This window comes from Leptinotarsa decemlineata, unplaced genomic scaffold, assembly GCF_025532065.1.
Source record: "Leptinotarsa decemlineata unplaced genomic scaffold, Ldec_3_MD MMD2_tig00000010_RagTag_RagTag, whole genome shotgun sequence".
In the NCBI taxonomy this organism is placed as follows: Eukaryota; Metazoa; Arthropoda; class Insecta; order Coleoptera; family Chrysomelidae; genus Leptinotarsa; species Leptinotarsa decemlineata.
In genome coordinates, this window is record NW_027412538.1 from 12,366,333 (window position 1) to 12,387,109 (window position 20,777).

General features: G+C 37.6%; 2 protein-coding genes across 2 annotated transcripts in view; both read right to left on the minus strand.

The window, feature by feature from the left end:
* LOC111510203 (myrosinase 1) overlaps positions 1 to 20,777 on the minus strand; it is a 408,217-nt gene that overhangs the window by 160,794 nt on the left and 226,646 nt on the right. The window lies entirely within an intron of this gene.
* The window catches only part of LOC111516085 (probable G-protein coupled receptor CG31760), a 155,276-nt gene that overhangs the window by 93,180 nt on the left and 41,319 nt on the right, over positions 1 to 20,777 (minus strand). The gene's annotated exons all lie outside the window — the stretch shown is intronic.

Consider the following 20,777-nt stretch of genomic DNA (forward strand, 5'->3'; position numbering starts at 1 on the left):
TCAGAACACGCAGGGCGCTCCACAGAATTAGGCCCCTGAAGCCACAAGAACTGGCTTGTTTGGATGCGGAGGTTCATAGTGTTCTAACAGAAGAGGTTGACATCTGGCAAATCAACACCGCCGTGTATAACGTCGTCCAATCGCTTTCCGAATCGGAAGGACGAAATCCCGGCCTTGCGGTTCGGAAGATTGAACGGCGTGTACACAAGATGGAGGCTAAGATCACGTCGGCGAGACAACACGCGTCTCGTATCCAATGTGTGATGGACTACAGGGCGGCCAATAGGCCTTTCACGCCCGCATTGCGGCGAATATCCGCCAATTTACGATGTATCCATCACACTCTAAGCCAAGGCGTGCTGTTGACCACCAAACGGCATTGCCTTGATAGGATACGAATGCTAGTGGCTGCTAAGAAGTCACTAGTGAGGCGAGCGAGAAGTATCGCGGAAAATCTTAGGTTCCGCGAAAAACCTTCTCGCTTATTCCAAGAGCCTCCACGTTTTGTGGATAATCGGCCGACTGCTGATCAGGTGGAATCCTTCTGGAAGGATATTTATGAACACCCGCAGCCACTCAACTTAGACACTCCAGCCCTAGCGCAGTTCGAAGCCTTCAACAGAGAGCTTCGACAGCCTGAGCTCAATGAACTGCGCAACCCGATAACCCCGGATGACGTTCGAAGAGCCCTTGTTGGTTCCAAGAACTTTGCTGCTCCAGGCCCAGACGGGCTGAACACTTATTGGTGGAAAAAACTATCAAGTACCCACCGCCATCTGACCAGAGTTTTCAACTTATGGCTGGACGGAGAGCAGCCGATTCCGGTTTGGTTTGTCGAGGGGCGGACCGTTCTCATCCCCAAAAGCGGAGATTTGTCGATTCCTAAGAATTACAAACCGATAACATGCTTGAATTTGTGTTATAAGTTGTTTACAAGCATCTTATACACACGAATACTCACCGCAGTTGACCGAGTGTTCAAACAGGGTGGGTCACTTTCAGAAGGAGTGTATTTCAGGGTGATTCCCTCAGCCCCCTTCTATTCTGTATCTCACTATTGCCATTATCCGTTGCGCTCAGAAAGACTCGAGGATATAACTGTGGCACCCTCGGAAACCGGAGGCACAAGGCCACCCATCTGTTTTATATGGATGATTTCAAACTTTATGCCTCTGGAGAGAAGGATCTCCATCAGTCCTTGAGGGTGGTGGAAGAGTACACGCATGCTATCGGTATGAAATTCGGGATAGACAAATATGCAATGGTTCATCTCAAAAGAGGACGATGCGGGGACTACGGAGAGGATGTGCAGCTCGTAGATGGAAGCATCCTACACCATCTGGATGCAGGAGAGACGTATACTTACCTCGGGGTGGAACAACGCCACTCACAAGAGGTAACTGCAGTGAAAAACTCTCTCCGCGGCATGTATCAGCACAAACTTCGACAGATCTGGTCATCGGAACTGTCGGGGAAGAACAAAGTTGCTGCAACAAATATGCTTGCCGTTCCAATCTTACTCTACTCGTTTGGAGTAGTGAAGTGGACTCGGGAGGAGCTGTATCAACTCGACGTAAGGACCCGAAAAATGATGCATCTCTATAGGAGTTTGCATCCCAAATCGTCCGTTCCACGGTTGTACTTCCCCCGACAACAGGGAGGTCGTGGACTTTTGAGTTGGGAGTGTCTACATGACAGAATGGTACTGGATACAGCCTGTAAGATCGTCAGGAGTTCGGATCCCCTTCTCTGCATGGTCCGTGACCATGAGAGAGCAAGAATTGAAGCATTTCTCCTTAGGGCAGCTGCTCGAGCAGCTGATGAACTCGGTATATTTTTCGACTCTGAACGAGGTGACTACAACACTGTCACCGAGTTGGAACCCGTTCAGCAAAAAGCTCAGATAAAAGCCGGAGGGATCACCTTACTTCTGCGGAGACACAGGGAAAAGCCAATGCATGGGGTCTTCTTCAATAACATTGAAGACCTTGGCTTATCAAAGTGCCTGACGTTCGCTTTGCTCAGGTCGAGTGGGCTGAAGTCGGAAACTGAGGGGTTCATCATGGCTTGCCAGGATGGTGTCTTCAACACCTTAGTCTACCGCAGTCGCGTGATGGGTATAGAGGTTCCTGACAGGTGCAGGGCCTGCCGCGAGGCGTCCGAGATCTTAATGCACTTGCTATCAGCATGTTCAGCATATGCGGTTTCGGCCTATATCCATCGACATAACGCGGCCCTAAGAGTACTATATTACCATCTACAGCACTCTTACGGTATTGACGAGACACCGGTGTTGCCCTACGCTCCGGGGATATTGAATCCGTTGTGGTGAACGAGAAGTGCCGAATTTATTGGAACTATTTGTTTCCCACCCTCAGGCGCATACAAGCTAATAAGCCTGATGTAGTCCTTCTCGACCACCAGACCAAAACGATATTTGTCGTGGAGTTTTCAGCTCCTGGCGAGACGAATATCGTCAGAAAAGAGGAGGAAAAACGGATTAAATATCGAGATTTTCGCTTCGAACTCCGCAGACTCTATCCAGATCACTCTGTCAAGATAGTCGTTCTGATTGTTGGAGTTCTTGGTGGAATGATGTCTTCTCTACTCTCGAATCTCAAAATCATACCGGCTTGCCGCACTAAGGCAGAAATCTTAGCCGCACAGATGCAGAAGGCTGTCATTCTGGGCTCACTGCGTTTGCTCAGGGCACATGATTCTCGGACCCAATGATCTCTTACCCCACGGTGTGGGGAGTGGTCATTGGTTGATTATGCTGGCGCGCCCTCCCGAATGTATCGAGGCTTCGGGGGATAGGGCCTGACCAGCGCACACTACGGTGAAAATAATAATGATAATAACGTTCATTGTGCAGAAACAAGTTCTATACACAAAGGGAAAAGGGTTAGCCAGAGGCTATCTTCCACCCATCCCATAATGAAGAGAAAAAAAGCATACAGTAAGACTATAAGTAGCAGTTACAATAGACACAAAAATAATATAAAAAAAAACTATTATGGACATAATATAGAAGATTACAATAATTTTTGAACATCTAAGAAATGAATTTCCAAAATTTTTTCGAATTGATATATAGACAAATGAATATACGGTAATAAAATATTTAGATACTTCGGTCCAAAGTAAGAAAAACATCCCTCAAATTTGGTGGTAACATGAGTAGTGTAACAACGTATGTTCTGGCGCAATGGGAGTGGGGGTAACCTATCAACGTCATCGAAATCGACGCAGGATGGAACGAGTATAGTAGCGATTTTAGCGTGGAACTCCGCCCCTCGGCCCCCTTGGTACTCCACCTAACCTATCGGCCCCCTTGGTACTCCACCTAACCTATCAGCTCCCTCAGCCCCTTCAGTCACGTGATTTTAAATAAAAAAAGTTTATAGTTATGAGATTCGAACCTGGGTCGTCCGCGCCGTAGACATTGTCCTTAGCTTCTACACCATCGTAAGATATTGAAGTTAACTGCGAATGTTGGGTATTTATAGCCATCTAACATCAAAACAAATTGTGCGGTACAATAATTACTGTAAGAGATATTTTTCCGTAGATTGTAATCGTCATTATCATATTGAAGATAGGAAAATATACTTAGATTTGGGAAATAATTAATATTTCATGTAAAGATGTGTATGTGTGTGTAAGAGCGAGAGGCGCGTGTGACGTAATCGATGCAAAGAGAGATGGAGATGGTATCGAGATTTACCGGTTGCTAGTGCAAGCAGGTGTTGCCAGTTGTACAATAAATCAATATTTATGGAGTAATGTAGCGTTGCCGGTTTGAAAATTAAGTTATAGAATACACAGAGTCATCTATGAGTCACTAGCTGAACTATCTATTGGTTGAAGAAGGACACTGTAGACACTAGACTCATAAGACTGCATCTGTCAAATGTCAATACATGCCAGCATGGCAGGTTCGGCGTTGCCAGTTGTACAATAAATCAATGTTTATGGAGTAATGTAGCGTTGCCGGTTTGAAAATTAAGTTATAGAACACACAGAGTCACCTATGAGTCACTAGCTGAACTATCTATTGGTTGAAGAAGGACACTGTAAACGCTAGACTCATAAGACTGCATCTGTCAAATGTCAATACATGCCAGCATAGCAGGTTCGGCGTTGCCAGTTGTACAATAAATCATTGTTTATGGGGCAATGTAGCGTTGCCGGTTTTGGAATTAATCGTGAACTACTCGACGAAAATTGGAAGCGCGAAAATGATATATTTTATAATAATGAATCAGATTTAAGAAAAAATATGACAATCTGCGATCCGTCATTGTATACGGGGTGTCTCAAAATACATCATTGAAAACAAACATAACGTCGAAGTGTACAGGGTACGTCAAAATATATTTAAGAAAAAACATGTCGGTTCAACAGAAGTCTAGCATTCCAACATGTCGGAAGTCTCGTATCTTTGTTAACCAAGTTAGCATCATCAGGAGAAAGAGGAGATCCAATAGTGTCGAGAGGTTAAGCTTTGTGGACTCAACGTGAGGGCAATGGGGGAGCGAAGTATTCGACAATGACATTTCAAAATACGTGGTTTTCCGTGCGTTTTCGATCGTTTTTCGTGCGTTCACGATCGTTTTTCGTGCGTTTACGATCGTTTTTCGTGCGTTTTCGATCGTTTTTCGTGCGTTTTCGACCGTTTTCCGTGCGTTCATTCGTTACCGTTTCATCGTTATTGTCGTAACGGTTTTTCGTGTTTCAATATGACAGTCATTTATCATTTAACGCGTTTCGCTAACCAAGTTAGCATCATTAGGAAATGATTATTTTGCGAATTTTCAGACTCTTGAACGGAACCTTGTGGAACACCCAACCTAACTTCTGTTACAGAGTAGTGTCGGTCAGCCAATCAGAATGGAGAAATCAAATATCGCTCGATTGATTGTGCTAGATGAAATTGAACTGGAGAATGAGGGTCGAATAATAATAATAATAGTGATAAAACATTAAAAGCTTGAAAGTGACGTAGTCAGCGTGATAGGTGGTGGCGTGTGTAATAATGAATGGGTTATTACAAAGAATAATAGCGCAACTGTCAGAAGGGCACTGAGTTGTATATTTACTAATAATGATCAGATCGTCGCATACGGCATGTCAAATGAAAGGATAAGAAATGGAGAATTCGTCGACAGAGAAAAAACAAATATGGCGTAATGAATATAATATCCAAGGCCGAATGTGAAATAACATAGGAAGAATTGCAAATTCAACAAACTTGTAATTAAAAAATGTTGGGTTATGAACAACTATAAGTTTATTCCAATTGCAGAAGCTTGATTCAAAACGCAGAATTTATTGACAAAGAAAATGAAAAAAATTATTAGATACTGAAACATATGATATATTTGGATTCCTTAGGGTGAGAAGGATTCGAATCCATCAAAAAACGACCACTTCCGGTTTTCACTTCCGGTCCTCCGATTTCGATGATTTCAACATCAATGGATTCGTTTAGATGTCATGAAACATAATTAATCATTTGTCGAAGCCAAAAGGACCTTATAACCTATTTTCATTATAGTAGCAGCAACAGACCGATGTGGGTACTCATTTCAAATGATGTCATTTGTAGATTATGAAAAGTATAATATCGAGCATCTAATGTGAAATAGCATAGAAAGAATGGCACATTTGAAGAAAATCATTGAACATATTTGAAATTAAAAGTTGTTGGGTTATGAACAACTACGAGTGTAATGTAATTGCAAAAGTTTGATTCAAAACACATAATTTGTTGACAAAAAAAATGAAATAATCATCGTATACTGAAACATATGGTATTTTTGGATTCCTTAGGGTGAGAAGGTTTCGAATCCGTCAAAAACAGGTCACTTCCGGTTTTTACTTCCGGTCGTCCGATTCCGATAATTTTGACATCAATGGATTCGTTTAGATGTCAAAAAACATAGTTAATCATTTTACGAAGCCAAAAGGACCTCATAACCTATTTTCGCTATACTAGTCGCAACAGGTCGATGTGGCTACTCATTTCAAATGATTTAATGTGTAGACTATGAAAAATATAATATCGAGCGCCTAACGTGAAACAGCATAGGAAGAATTGCAAAGAGAATCATTGAAAAAACTTCGGATCGTTACGTACATCATGTCAAATGAAAGAAGAAAAATTGCAGAATTCATCGACAACGAAAAAACAAATATGATGCAACATGTCAGAAGGGCACTAACCCACATCTTTATCAATGATAACTGAATCTCAACGTGCAGCACATCAAATGAAAGGGAAACGAATGCAGAATTCATCCTCAGAGAAAAAGCAAATCTGACGCAACATGTCAGAAGGGCACAAAGCCACATTTTCGTTAATAATTGTCGAATCGTCACGTACAGCACGTCAAATGAAAGGAAAAGAAATGCAAAATTCATCGACGGAGAAAAAACAAAGATGGCGCAGTATGTCAGAGTGACACTAAGCAACATCTTTGTTGATGATAGTTGGATCTCAACGTGCAGCACATCAAATGAAAGGGAAACGAATGCAGAATTCATCAACAGAGAAAAAAAAACGGAGACGATGCCAAGAGGGCCCAAAGTTGTATCTTCACTAATAATAGTCGCATCATCACATGTAGCATTTCAAATAAAATGGGGGAAAAAAAGCAGAATTCATGTGTTTGTTGCGCTATTCAAATCCAAGGTGACATGGATCAATGTCAACGCTGAATATGCATCTAACAAAGACTCTTTGATTTTCTTTTGTTTCATTTCAGAATATGTCATCACTAATTTTTATATTTAAACCCAAAGTGACATTGATCACTGTCAATGTCGAATCTACATCTGGAGATACGCAGTTCTCAAAGCGACGAAACAAAGGCTCTTTGTTTCATTTTGAAATATGTCATCACTTATTTTACTATAAATACGTCATGCATGGCGAAATGAGTTAGTTGCATCCGTTGAAAGTGATACCAGTGACAAGTGCACCGATTCTATTTGAAAGTAAGTGTTTTAGGTTTGACTTTTTCCTCAGATGAATTTATTCAAATGTAATTTATTTGAAAATTGGTGAGAATTGTTGAATCATTTGATTTCCAAAATTTTTCTCGATATATATATATATATATATATATATGTTGGATGATTTCAGTCAAATGTTTTACATGTCGTGGTTTGTTTGAGATAGTATTCGCATATATTGTCAATCAAAACATAAAGCTTTCATTTTTTATTTTTCACAGATGGATTTACAAAAGTTGAATGCAAGTTCGATCGTGAAGAGAAAGCCAAGTATCAAAGTAGTAGATTTGCCTGTGGAGATGCCGCAGAGGATATTCACTGCCAAAATCGTGGAAGGAAAATTTGGTGAGGCGGTCTTGTTAGATTTGGGAGATAAAGTATCATTTCTGCCCCACCGAGTGACGGAGGCGTATCGTCCTCACTTAGAAGAATTTTCATCAGGAAAATACGCTATTGTGTTCAAAGGGTTGATGGACATTGGGAAACCGAATCTTGTCGTTTCATTTGAGATTGTACAAAATTAAGGTTAGTACTGTTTCCAATTTTTTCTTTGTTTTATAGGCAAAGAGTTTTTGGGTGTATACAATATTTTTCATTCGAGTCAAAAATTCTCACTCACAGATATGATCCGCATAAAGTAGTGTTTCCATACAATATATTTCCTTCACTTAGTACGTGCAGAATATGTGTTTTAAATTCATTATTTTGAATGACACTTGATTTTTTTATTTTCATTATATGTGTAGCAATTACTTCATGGAAGACATTACCCTCTCTGTTGTCAAAAAATTTTGTTTAGTGTATGTTTTTATTAAAAAATCGAATTTATTTCAGTGTATGTTTTTATTGAAAAATCGAATTTATTTCAGAATAATACATCAACGTGTGCAGTATCAGTCAGAGTCATCTCAACAACAACATTCAAAACCGTCATAGCAACCTTTCCAGAACGAGTTTCAAATCTAAGCAGTTTCCATTTTTTTCAATCTATAGAGGCTTGAATTTGTCGATATTCAGTGATTTGTTGGACAAACTGCGTCTATTCAATATATACACAACCGTAATGAATTTGGAAGACTTTGAAGATTCATCGTGGTGTGTTCCAAAATTCAAGAAAAACACGCCGTTCTGTATGGGTCATTTCAAAGGAAATTTGTTCAGCTGCAGTCTCAATAACGTTGATATTTTATATAAATGGCTTTATAATATACTACCAAAATAAATACAATACATATCACACACATCTTTTTTTGAAAATGAAAACTTATCTTATACAGGGAAAGTTGTCAAAAATGTGCAATAACAAAAAATTATATACCATATTTTATAGAGATGAAGAAACATCATATTGAAAGATACTAAGTTGACAAAAACAGGACATTTTAGAAATAAAGGAAATAAGTTTGTCTGTCATTTTAAATTCTGATTCGTTGGGTCGATATAACAAAAAGTGGCATTTTATATCTTGAATTTTATTCAGGACACTATTATAGTTTATTGACATTTGTCATTAAATTTCAAGTATGATATTTGGAAATTCATTTCGTATTGTAGTTTTTTCGAAATTCCCTTTCAAAATAGCATCCTTTGATATAGATACCGGACGAGTTCATTATGTGTAGATAACCTGAGTTTAATTTTTATGACAATGTCGTTTGGTGTGATCACGAGTCCATTATAACAGGGAGTGAAATGAATTCTCAGACATATGAATATAACAAAGTAACGATACAGACAAATATGAAAAATCGTTATGAAATAATTCAAAGCCATGAATCGAAATACATGAATTGCTTCGATATTCTGAAACAAAAACACTCAGTATTCACAATTCCATTCATTATTCCAACTATCTTCAAAATGCACATCAAGCATTTTGTCGTAGTACGGTGACCGGAGCAAAGTTACAACTTCAGCATATGAATGTTTATAAATAGTAAGGTAGGTCAAGATCTTCAACAGGTATTACGAAATTCATTCGGTGTTCATTGATCACGAAACGGTTCGTAAGCTTTCGGAATACAATGCAAATAATTTTCTTTATGACTATTCGTTAGATATTAAATATTATTACCTCAAAATATATCGAAATCATAACACGTTTGCGATTCATTTTTTCAGTTACACTTGAAAAGTGAGTTTCAGTTTGCAGAAATAATAGCCCACACATGTTGGAAATTTTGCCATAGTGTGGTGAAAATCGTATTGAAAATTCTACGAAATATAAGCGCATACATACAGAGTGAATCAATATTTGAAATACGTCGTTTGGAACCCCCCATAACCCTTCTCTATCGAATTTTGGCAGAAATAATGCTGAGTCGTATTGTAGAGTTAACGTTCGAAATTGGGGAAAGTGAAGTATTCAACAGTTTTGCGTGCGACGGTTATGCGTGCGTTTTCGAACAGTTTACGTGCCTTTATTCGTTATCGTTTCGTCGTTATTGTCGTTTTTTTTCCTATTTCAATATGACAGTCATTTAACACTTAACGCGTTTCGCTTACCAAGTAAGCATCATCAGGAGATGACTAAAGTTCACGCTTTGTCGTATGAAGGTTCGTTTTGCGAATTTTCAGACTCCTGAACCGAAACTTGAGGAACAATCAGCCTAACTTCTGGTACAGAGTGGTGTCGTAAGCCAATAAGACTGGAGAAATCAAATATCAGTAGAATGATGGTTTTAGATGAAATTGAACTGAGGAATGTGGGTCGAATAATAATAATAATAATGATAAAATGTTAAAACTTTGAAAGTGACGTAGTCAGCGTAGGAGGTGGTGGCGTGGTAGAAAATGTGTGAGGATTTGTGGAAATGAATGAGTTATTAGAAAAAAAATGGAGCAACTGTCAGAAGGGCACTAAGTTGTATATTCGCTGATAATAATCGAATCTTCGCTTACAGCACGTCAAATGAAAGAACAAAAAATCCAGAATTCATTGACGAGAGAATACAAAGATGGCGCAACATGTCAGAAAGACATTAAGTCACAATTTCTCTCATGATATTTGGATCTTAACGTGCAGCACATCAAATGAAAGAGAAACGAATGCAGAATGTTATCGACAAAGAAAAAACAAAGATGACGCAACATGTCAGAAAGGAACGAAGCCACATCTCCGTTAATGACAATTGAATCTCAACGTGCAGTACATTGACTGAAAAAGAAAAAAATGCAGAATTCATCGACAGAGAAAAAAACAAAGACAACGTAACATGTCAGAAGGGTAATGAGCCGTATTTTCGTTAATAATGATTTGTTCTCAACGTACAGCACATCAAATGAAATGGAAACGAATGCAGAATTAATCGACAGAGAAAAAACAAAGATGGCGCAACATGTCAGATGTGCACTAACCTGCTTCTTCGTTAATAAAAGTCGCCTCGTCACGTGCAGCATATCAAAGAAAAAATAAAAGAGGCAACCAAAAGGGCACTGAACCATATTTTCGTCAATGATAGTCGGATCGTCGCATTTGACATGATTCATTCACTCAAAACTGAAATATTCAGAAGATACCAAAGGAGATCTCACGGTGACTATAAGTTCTGGTATGCTTTGTTAGGTATCGAATGATGCGTGCAATTTCGTTAATTCCAGCGACATGATTATTCCAAGACATATTGGTGTCCATTTGAACCTCAAAAAACTTATCGAAGCAGAAGGTGGAACCCCAAAAAATAGGAGATATAGTACACCAAGTCAGTGAAGAGCGGCATTTTTCTGCCGAAAATTTTTTGAATTTCTTCAAATTTTTCCAAATATCTGTAACAGAAAGACAAAACTCAGCTGCGGAACGCTTCTATCTACTAAAGTTAAGTATGTGTCGGTAGTGTGTAACGAAGGTTTCCATTAAATTCACTGTTTGCGCCCTCTGGAGGATGTTTGTTGCGATACACCATAGATGACAATATTTATTGTTCATCATTTCGAATCCGTTGAATACAAGGGGTTTGGAAATAGAAAAAAACAACGTTTTAACGCTTTGTTGACGTGTTTGATGCTCTATGACCAACACCCGTTATCCATATTTTCATTATTATCGCGATTGTATGACCACCAAACATTCAATATTATCGGGATTGAAGGGAGCTGATAGGTTAGGTGGAGTACCAAGGTGGCCGATAGGTTAGGTGGAGTACCAAGGGGGCAAGCTGGATGGAACGAGTATCGTAGCGATTTAAGCGTGGAACTCCACCCCTCGGCCCCCTTGGTACTCCACCTAACCTATCGGCCACCTTGGTACTCCACCTAACCTATCAGCTCCCTTCAATCCCGATAATATTGAATGTTTGGTGGTCATACAATCGCGATAATAATGAAAATATGGATAACGGGTGTTGGTCATAGAGCATCAAACACGTCAACAAAGCGTTAAAACGTTGTTTTTTTCTATTTCCAAACCCCTTGTATTCAACGGATTCGAAATGATGAACAATAAATATTGTCATCTATGGTGTATCGCAACAAACATCCTCCAGAGGGCGCAAACAGTGAATTTAATGGAAACCTTCGTTACACACTACCGACACATACTTAACTTTAGTAGATAGAAGCGTTCCGCAGCTGAGTTTTGTCTTTCTGTTACAGATATTTGGAAAAATTTGAAGAAATTCAAAAAATTTTCGGCAGAAAAATGCCGCTCTTCACTGACTTGGTGTACTATATCTCCTATTTTTTGGGGTTCCACCTTCTGCTTCGATAAGTTTTTTGAGGTTCAAATGGACACCAATATGTCTTGGAATAATCATGTCGCTGGAATTAACGAAATTGCACGCATCATTCGATACCTAACAAAGCATACCAGAACTTATAGTCACCGTGAGATCTCCTTTGGTATCTTCTGAATATTTCAGTTTTGAGTGAATGAATCATGTCAAATGCGACGATCCGACTATCATTGACGAAAATATGGTTCAGTGCCCTTTTGGTTGCCTCTTTTATTTTTTCTTTGATATGCTGCACGTGACGAGGCGACTTTTATTAACGAAGAAGCAGGTTAGTGCACATCTGACATGTTGCGCCATCTTTGTTTTTTCTCTGTCGATTAATTCTGCATTCGTTTCCATTTCATTTGATGTGCTGTACGTTGAGAACAAATCATTATTAACGAAAATACGGCTCATTACCCTTCTGACATGTTACGTTGTCTTTGTTTTTTTCTCTGTCGATGAATTCTGCATTTTTTTCTTTTTCAGTCAATGTACTGCACGTTGAGATTCAATTGTCATTAACGGAGATGTGGCTTCGTTCCTTTCTGACATGTTGCGTCATCTTTGTTTTTTCTTTGTCGATAACATTCTGCATTCGTTTCTCTTTCATTTGATGTGCTGCACGTTAAGATCCAAATATCATGAGAGAAATTGTGACTTAATGTCTTTCTGACATGTTGCGCCATCTTTGTATTCTCTCGTCAATGAATTCTGGATTTTTTGTTCTTTCATTTGACGTGCTGTAAGCGAAGATTCGATTATTATCAGCGAATATACAACTTAGTGCCCTTCTGACAGTTGCTCCATTTTTTTTCTAATAACTCATTCATTTCCACAAATCCTCACACATTTTCTACCACGCCACCACCTCCTACGCTGACTACGTCACTTTCAAAGTTTTAACATTTTATCATTATTATTATTATTATTCGACCCACATTCCTCAGTTCAATTTCATCTAAAACCATCATTCTACTGATATTTGATTTCTCCAGTCTTATTGGCTTACGACACCACTCTGTACCAGAAGTTAGGCTGATTGTTCCTCAAGTTTCGGTTCAGGAGTCTGAAAATTCGCAAAACGAACCTTCATACGACAAAGCGTGAACTTTAGTCATCTCCTGATGATGCTTACTTGGTAAGCGAAACGCGTTAAGTGTTAAATGACTGTCATATTGAAATAGGAAAAAAAACGACAATAACGACGAAACGATAACGAATAAAGGCACGTAAACTGTTCGAAAACGCACGCATAACCGTCGCACGCAAAACTGTTGAATACTTCACTTTCCCCAATTTCGAACGTTAACTCTACAATACGACTCAGCATTATTTCTGCCAAAATTCGATAGAGAAGGGTTATGGGGGGTTCCAAACGACGTATTTCAAATATTGATTCACTCTGTATGTATGCGCTTATATTTCGTAGAATTTTCAATACGATTTTCACCACACTATGGCAAAATTTCCAACATGTGTGGGCTATTATTTCTGCAAACTGAAACTCACTTTTCAAGTGTAACTGAAAAAATGAATCGCAAACGTGTTATGATTTCGATATATTTTGAGGTAATAATATTTAATATCTAACGAATAGTCATAAAGAAAATTATTTGCATTGTATTCCGAAAGCTTACGAACCGTTTCGTGATCAATGAACACCGAATGAATTTCGTAATACCTGTTGAAGATCTTGACCTACCTTACTATTTATAAACATTCATATGCTGAAGTTGTAACTTTGCTCCGGTCACCGTACTACGACAAAATGCTTGATGTGCATTTTGAAGATAGTTGGAATAATGAATGGAATTGTGAATACTGAGTGTTTTTGTTTCAGAATATCGAAGCAATTCATGTATTTCGATTCATGGCTTTGAATTATTTCATAACGATTTTTCATATTTGTCTGTATCGTTACTTTGTTATATTCATATGTCTGAGAATTCATTTCACTCCCTGTTATAATGGACTCGTGATCACACCAAACGACATTGTCATAAAAATTAAACTCAGGTTATCTACACATAATGAACTCGTCCGGTATCTATATCAAAGGATGCTATTTTGAAAGGGAATTTCGAAAAAACTACAATACGAAATGAATTTCCAAATATCATACTTGAAATTTAATGACAAATGTCAATAAACTATAATAGTGTCCTGAATAAAATTCAAGATATAAAATGCCACTTTTTGTTATATCGACCCAACGAATCAGAATTTAAAATGACAGACAAACTTATTTCCTTTATTTCTAAAATGTCCTGTTTTTGTCAACTTAGTATCTTTCAATATGATGTTTCTTCATCTCTATAAAATATGGTATATAATTTTTTGTTATTGCACATTTTTGACAACTTTCCCTGTATAAGATAAGTTTTCATTTTCAAAAAAAGATGTGTGTGATATGTATTGTATTTATTTTGGTAGTATATTATAAAGCCATTTATATAAAATATCAACGTTATTGAGACTGCAGCTGAACAAATTTCCTTTGAAATGACCCATACAGAACGGCGTGTTTTTCTTGAATTTTGGAACACACCACGATGAATCTTCAAAGTCTTCCAAATTCATTACGGTTGTGTATATATTGAATAGACGCAGTTTGTCCAACAAATCACTGAATATCGACAAATTCAAGCCTCTATAGATTGAAAAAAATGGAAACTGCTTAGATTTGAAACTCGTTCTGGAAAGGTTGCTATGACGGTTTTGAATGTTGTTGTTGAGATGACTCTGACTGATACTGCACACGTTGATGTATTATTCTGAAATAAATTCGATTTTTCAATAAAAACATACACTGAAATAAATTCGATTTTTTAATAAAAACATACACTAAACAAAATTTTTTGACAACAGAGAGGGTAATGTCTTCCATGAAGTAATTGCTACACATATAATGAAAATAAAAAAATCAAGTGTCATTCAAAATAATGAATTTAAAACACATATTCTGCACGTACTAAGTGAAGGAAATATATTGTATGGAAACACTACTTTATGCGGATCATATCTGTGAGTGAGAATTTTTGACTCGAATGAAAAATATTGTATACACCCAAAAACTCTTTGCCTATAAAACAAAGAAAAAATTGGAAACAGTACTAACCTTAATTTTGTACAATCTCAAATGAAACGACAAGATTCGGTTTCCCAATGTCCATCAACCCTTTGAACACAATAGCGTATTTTCCTGATGAAAATTCTTCTAAGTGAGGACGATACGCCTCCGTCACTCGGTGGGGCAGAAATGATACTTTATCTCCCAAATCTAACAAGACCGCCTCACCAAATTTTCCTTCCACGATTTTGGCAGTGAATATCCTCTGCGGCATCTCCACAGGCAAATCTACTACTTTGATACTTGGCTTTCTCTTCACGATCGAACTTGCATTCAACTTTTGTAAATCCATCTGTGAAAAATAAAAAATGAAAGCTTTATGTTTTGATTGACAATATATGCGAATACTATCTCAAACAAACCACGACATGTAAAACATTTGACTGAAATCATCCAACATATATATATATATATATATATATATCGAGAAAAATTTTGGAAATCAAATGATTCAACAATTCTCACCAATTTTCAAATAAATTACATTTGAATAAATTCATCTGAGGAAAAAGTCAAACCTAAAACACTTACTTTCAAATAGAATCGGTGCACTTGTCACTGGTATCACTTTCAACGGATGCAACTAACTCATTTCGCCATGCATGACGTATTTATAGTAAAATAAGTGATGACATATTTCAAAATGAAACAAAGAGCCTTTGTTTCGTCGCTTTGAGAACTGCGTATCTCCAGATGTAGATTCGACATTGACAGTGATCAATGTCACTTTGGGTTTAAATATAAAAATTAGTGATGACATATTCTGAAATGAAACAAAAGAAAATCAAAGAGTCTTTGTTAGATGCATATTCAGCGTTGACATTGATCCATGTCACCTTGGATTTGAATAGCGCAACAAACACATGAATTCTGCTTTTTTTCCCCCATTTTATTTGAAATGCTACATGTGATGATGCGACTATTATTAGTGAAGATACAACTTTGGGCCCTCTTGGCATCGTCTCCGTTTTTTTTTCTCTGTTGATGAATTCTGCATTCGTTTCCCTTTCATTTGATGTGCTGCACGTTGAGATCCAACTATCATCAACAAAGATGTTGCTTAGTGTCACTCTGACATACTGCGCCATCTTTGTTTTTTCTCCGTCGATGAATTTTGCATTTCTTTTCCTTTCATTTGACGTGCTGTACGTGACGATTCGACAATTATTAACGAAAATGTGGCTTTGTGCCCTTCTGACATGTTGCGTCAGATTTGCTTTTTCTCTGAGGATGAATTCTGCATTCGTTTCCCTTTCATTTGATGTGCTGCACGTTGAGATTCAGTTATCATTGATAAAGATGTGGGTTAGTGCCCTTCTGACATGTTGCATCATATTTGTTTTTTCGTTGTCGATGAATTCTGCAATTTTTCTTCTTTCATTTGACATGATGTACGTAACGATCCGAAGTTTTTTCAATGATTCTCTTTGCAATTCTTCCTATGCTGTTTCACGTTAGGCGCTCGATATTATATTTTTCATAGTCTACACATTAAATCATTTGAAATGAGTAGCCACATCGACCTGTTGCGACTAGTATAGCGAAAATAGGTTATGAGGTCCTTTTGGCTTCGTAAAATGATTAACTATGTTTTTTGACATCTAAACGAATCCATTGATGTCAAAATTATCGGAATCGGACGACCGGAAGTAAAAACCGGAAGTGACCTGTTTTTGACGGATTCGAAACCTTCTCACCCTAAGGAATCCAAAAATACCATATGTTTCAGTATACGATGATTATTTCATTTTTTTTGTCAACAAATTATGTGTTTTGAATCAAACTTTTGCAATTACATTACACTCGTAGTTGTTCATAACCCAACAACTTTTAATTTCAAATATGTTCAATGATTTTCTTCAAATGTGCCATTCTTTCTATGCTATTTCACATTAGATGCTCGATATTATACTTTTCATAATCTACAAATGACATCATTTGAAATGAGTACCCACATCGGTCTGTTGCTGCTACTATAATGAAAATAGGTTATAAGGTCCTTTTGGCTTCGACAAATGATTAATTATGTTTCATGACATCTAAACGAATCCATTGATGTTGAAATCATCGAAATCGGAGGACCGGAAGTGAAAACCGGAAGTGGTCGTTTTTTGATGGATTCGAATCCTTCTCACCCTAAGGAATCCAAATATATCATATGTTTCAGTATCTAATAATTTTTTTCATTTTCTTTGTCAATAAATTCTGCGTTTTGAATCAAGCTTCTGCAATTGGAATAAACTTATAGTTGTTCATAACCCAACATTTTTTAATTACAAGTTTGTTGAATTTGCAATTCTTCCTATGTTATTTCACATTCGGCCTTGGATATTATATTCATTACGCCATATTTGTTTTTTCTCTGTCGACGAATTCTCCATTTCTTATCCTTTCATTTGACATGCCGTATGCGACGATCTGATCATTATTAGTAAATATACAACTCAGTGCCCTTCTGACAGTTGCGCTATTATTCTTTGTAATAACCCATTCATTATTACACACGCCACCACCTATCACGCTGACTACGTCACTTTCAAGCTTTTAATGTTTTATCACTATTATTATTATTATTCGACCCTCATTCTCCAGTTCAATTTCATCTAGCACAATCAATCGAGCGATATTTGATTTCTCCATTCTGATTGGCTGACCGACACTACTCTGTAACAGAAGTTAGGTTGGGTGTTCCACAAGGTTCCGTTCAAGAGTCTGAAAATTCGCAAAATAATCATTTCCTAATGATGCTAACTTGGTTAGCGAAACGCGTTAAATGATAAATGACTGTCATATTGAAACACGAAAAACCGTTACGACAATAACGATGAAACGGTAACGAATGAACGCACGGAAAACGGTCGAAAACGCACGAAAAACGATCGAAAACGCACGAAAAACGATCGTAAACGCACGAAAAACGATCGTGAACGCACGAAAAACGATCGAAAACGCACGGAAAACCACGTATTTTGAAATGTCATTGTCGAATACTTCGCTCCCCCATTGCCCTCACGTTGAGTCCACAAAGCTTAACCTCTCGACACTATTGGATCTCCTCTTTCTCCTGATGATGCTAACTTGGTTAACAAAGATACGAGACTTCCGACATGTTGGAATGCTAGACTTCTGTTGAACCGACATGTTTTTTCTTAAATATATTTTGACGTACCCTGTACACTTCGACGTTATGTTTGTTTTCAATGATGTATTTTGAGACACCCCGTATACAATGACGGATCGCAGATTGTCATATTTTTTCTTAAATCTGATTCATTATTATAAAATATATCATTTTCGCGCTTCCAATTTTCGTCGAGTAGTTCACGATTAATTCCAAAACCGGCAACGCTACATTGCCCCATAAACAATGATTTATTGTACAACTGGCAACGCCGAACCTGCTATGCTGGCATGTATTGACATTTGACAGATGCAGTCTTATGAGTCTAGCGTTTACAGTGTCCTTCTTCAACCAATAGATAGTTCAGCTAGTGACTCATAGATGAATCTGTGTGTTCTATAACTTAATTTTCAAACCGGCAACGCTACATTACTCCATAAACATTGATTTATTGTACAACTGGCAACGCCGAACCTGCCATGCTGGCATGTATTGACATTTGACAGATGCAGTCTTATGAGTCTAGTGTCTACAGTGTCCTTCTTCAACCAATAGATAGTTCAGCTAGTGACTCATAGATGACTCTGTGTATTCTATAACTTAATTTTCAAACCGGCAACGCTACATTACTCCATAAATATTGATTTATTGTACAACTGGCAACACCTGCTTGCACTAGCAACCGGTAAATCTCGATACCATCTCCATCTCTCTTTGCATCGATTACGTCACACGCGCCTCTCGCTCTTACACACACATACACATCTTTACATGAAATATTAATTATTTCCCAAATCTAAGTATATTTTCCTATCTTCAATATGATAATGATGATTACAATCTACGGAAATAAAAAATAATGTTGTCAAGTATAATGAATGAGTCAATTTCGGTCCTGACAAAACTAACGCTATAAATACCCAACATTCGCAGTTAACTTCAATATCTTACGATGGTGTAGAGGCTAAGGACAATGTCTACGGCGCGGACGACCCAGGTTCGAATCTCATAACTATAAGCTTTTTTTATTTAAAATCACGTGACTGAAGGGGCTGAGGGAGCTGATAGGTTAGGTGGAGTACCAAGGGGGCGATAGGTTAGGTGGAGTACCAAGGGGGCCGAGGGGCGGAGTTCCACGCTAAAATCGCTACTATACTCGTTCCATCCTGCGTCGATTTCGATGACGTTGATAGGTTACCCCCACTCCCATTGCGCCAGAACATACGTTGTTACACTACGAATAATAATAATGATAGTGATAAAACATTAAAAGCTTGAAAGTGACGTATTCAGCGTGATAGGTGGTGGCGTGTGTGATAATGAATGGGTTATTACAAAGAATAATAGCGCAACTGTCAGAAGGGCACTGAGTTGTATATTTACTAATAATGATCAGATCGTCGCATACGGCATGTCAAATGAAAGGATAAGAAATGGAGAATTCGTCGACAGAGAAAAAACAAATATGGCGTAATGAATATAATATCCAAGGCCGAATGTGAAATAACATAGGAAGGTTACCCCCACTCCCATTGCGCCAGAACATACGTTGTTACACTACTAACATGATATAGAATGGTAAATGTATCTTTTCTTGAATTGATAGAATGATTATCAGATCGCTTACTAATTAATCTGAACAAGTAATTAGGAGTTTTGCTTTCCAATAGTTAATATAAGAATACAGATATGAGATAACGAATTCTAAACTCAATATTCAGCTGATCTAATTTCAATAAATATGGAGTTACATGATCACGGTAGTTTATGCAGCACACAAATCTCATACAAGCATTTTGTATGCGTTGAAGTTTGTGTTTATTATAGTCTGGCAAGAAGTTGTAATACACTGAGCAGCAATACTCAATATGGGGATAAATCAATGATTGAACTAATTTCAGTTTTGTTTCTTGTGAAAGCTGGAACTTGAAGTTGTATAAGGATTTCAGTTTGAAAACGCAAGTTTTGTAAATGTGTTTAAAGTGCTCGTTGAACGAGAGAGTGTTATCGATATATACACCTACATTTTTTGCTGAATTCACCCAGTCATTCGGTTCATTGTCAAGAAAAAGATGGAAATTTGTTTCAACTTCATTTCTTTGTAGGTCAGATCCCAAACATAGGGCTACTGTTTTATTTGGATTTATTCGAAGGCCATGATTTTTGGAAAATAGAAGTGTATTTTCTAAATCTAAGTTCATCCTGGTGATAGCATGGTAAATATTATTAGATTGACCAGACAGATATAATTGAAAATCATCAGCATACAAATGAACTTCGCACTGGGATAATGTGGCAGGAAAGTCAAAAATGAAAAGAGAGAACATTAATGGACCTAGAATGCTACCTTGTGGTACACCAGAAGAAGTTTCCTTCTTGATCATTATCCAGTATAACCCGTTGGGCCTTTCCTGTGAGATAGCTTCTCACCCAATCTAAAGAACTGCATTCAAAGCCAATGTATTTTAGTTTACTCAGCAATAGTTTGAAGTTTACCAGATCTAATACTTTGCTTTGATTAAGCATAACCAAAAATGAGACCATCGATTTGTCCCGAGAAGTAGTGATATTATTGATAACCTTCAACAGAGCAGTGTTGGTACCGTGTTTCTGTCGGAATCCAGATTGCACTTCTGGAAGTATGTTAGCTGTATCCAAATATACTTTGATTTGTTGTTTTTTCAATAATTTTTGAGAATGCTGGTAAAATACTTATTGGACGTAACTCGTTGAAACAGCTGGGTGAAATATTTTGTCGTTTTCTAAAGTCGAAACAGGTATTGTGGACTCAGAA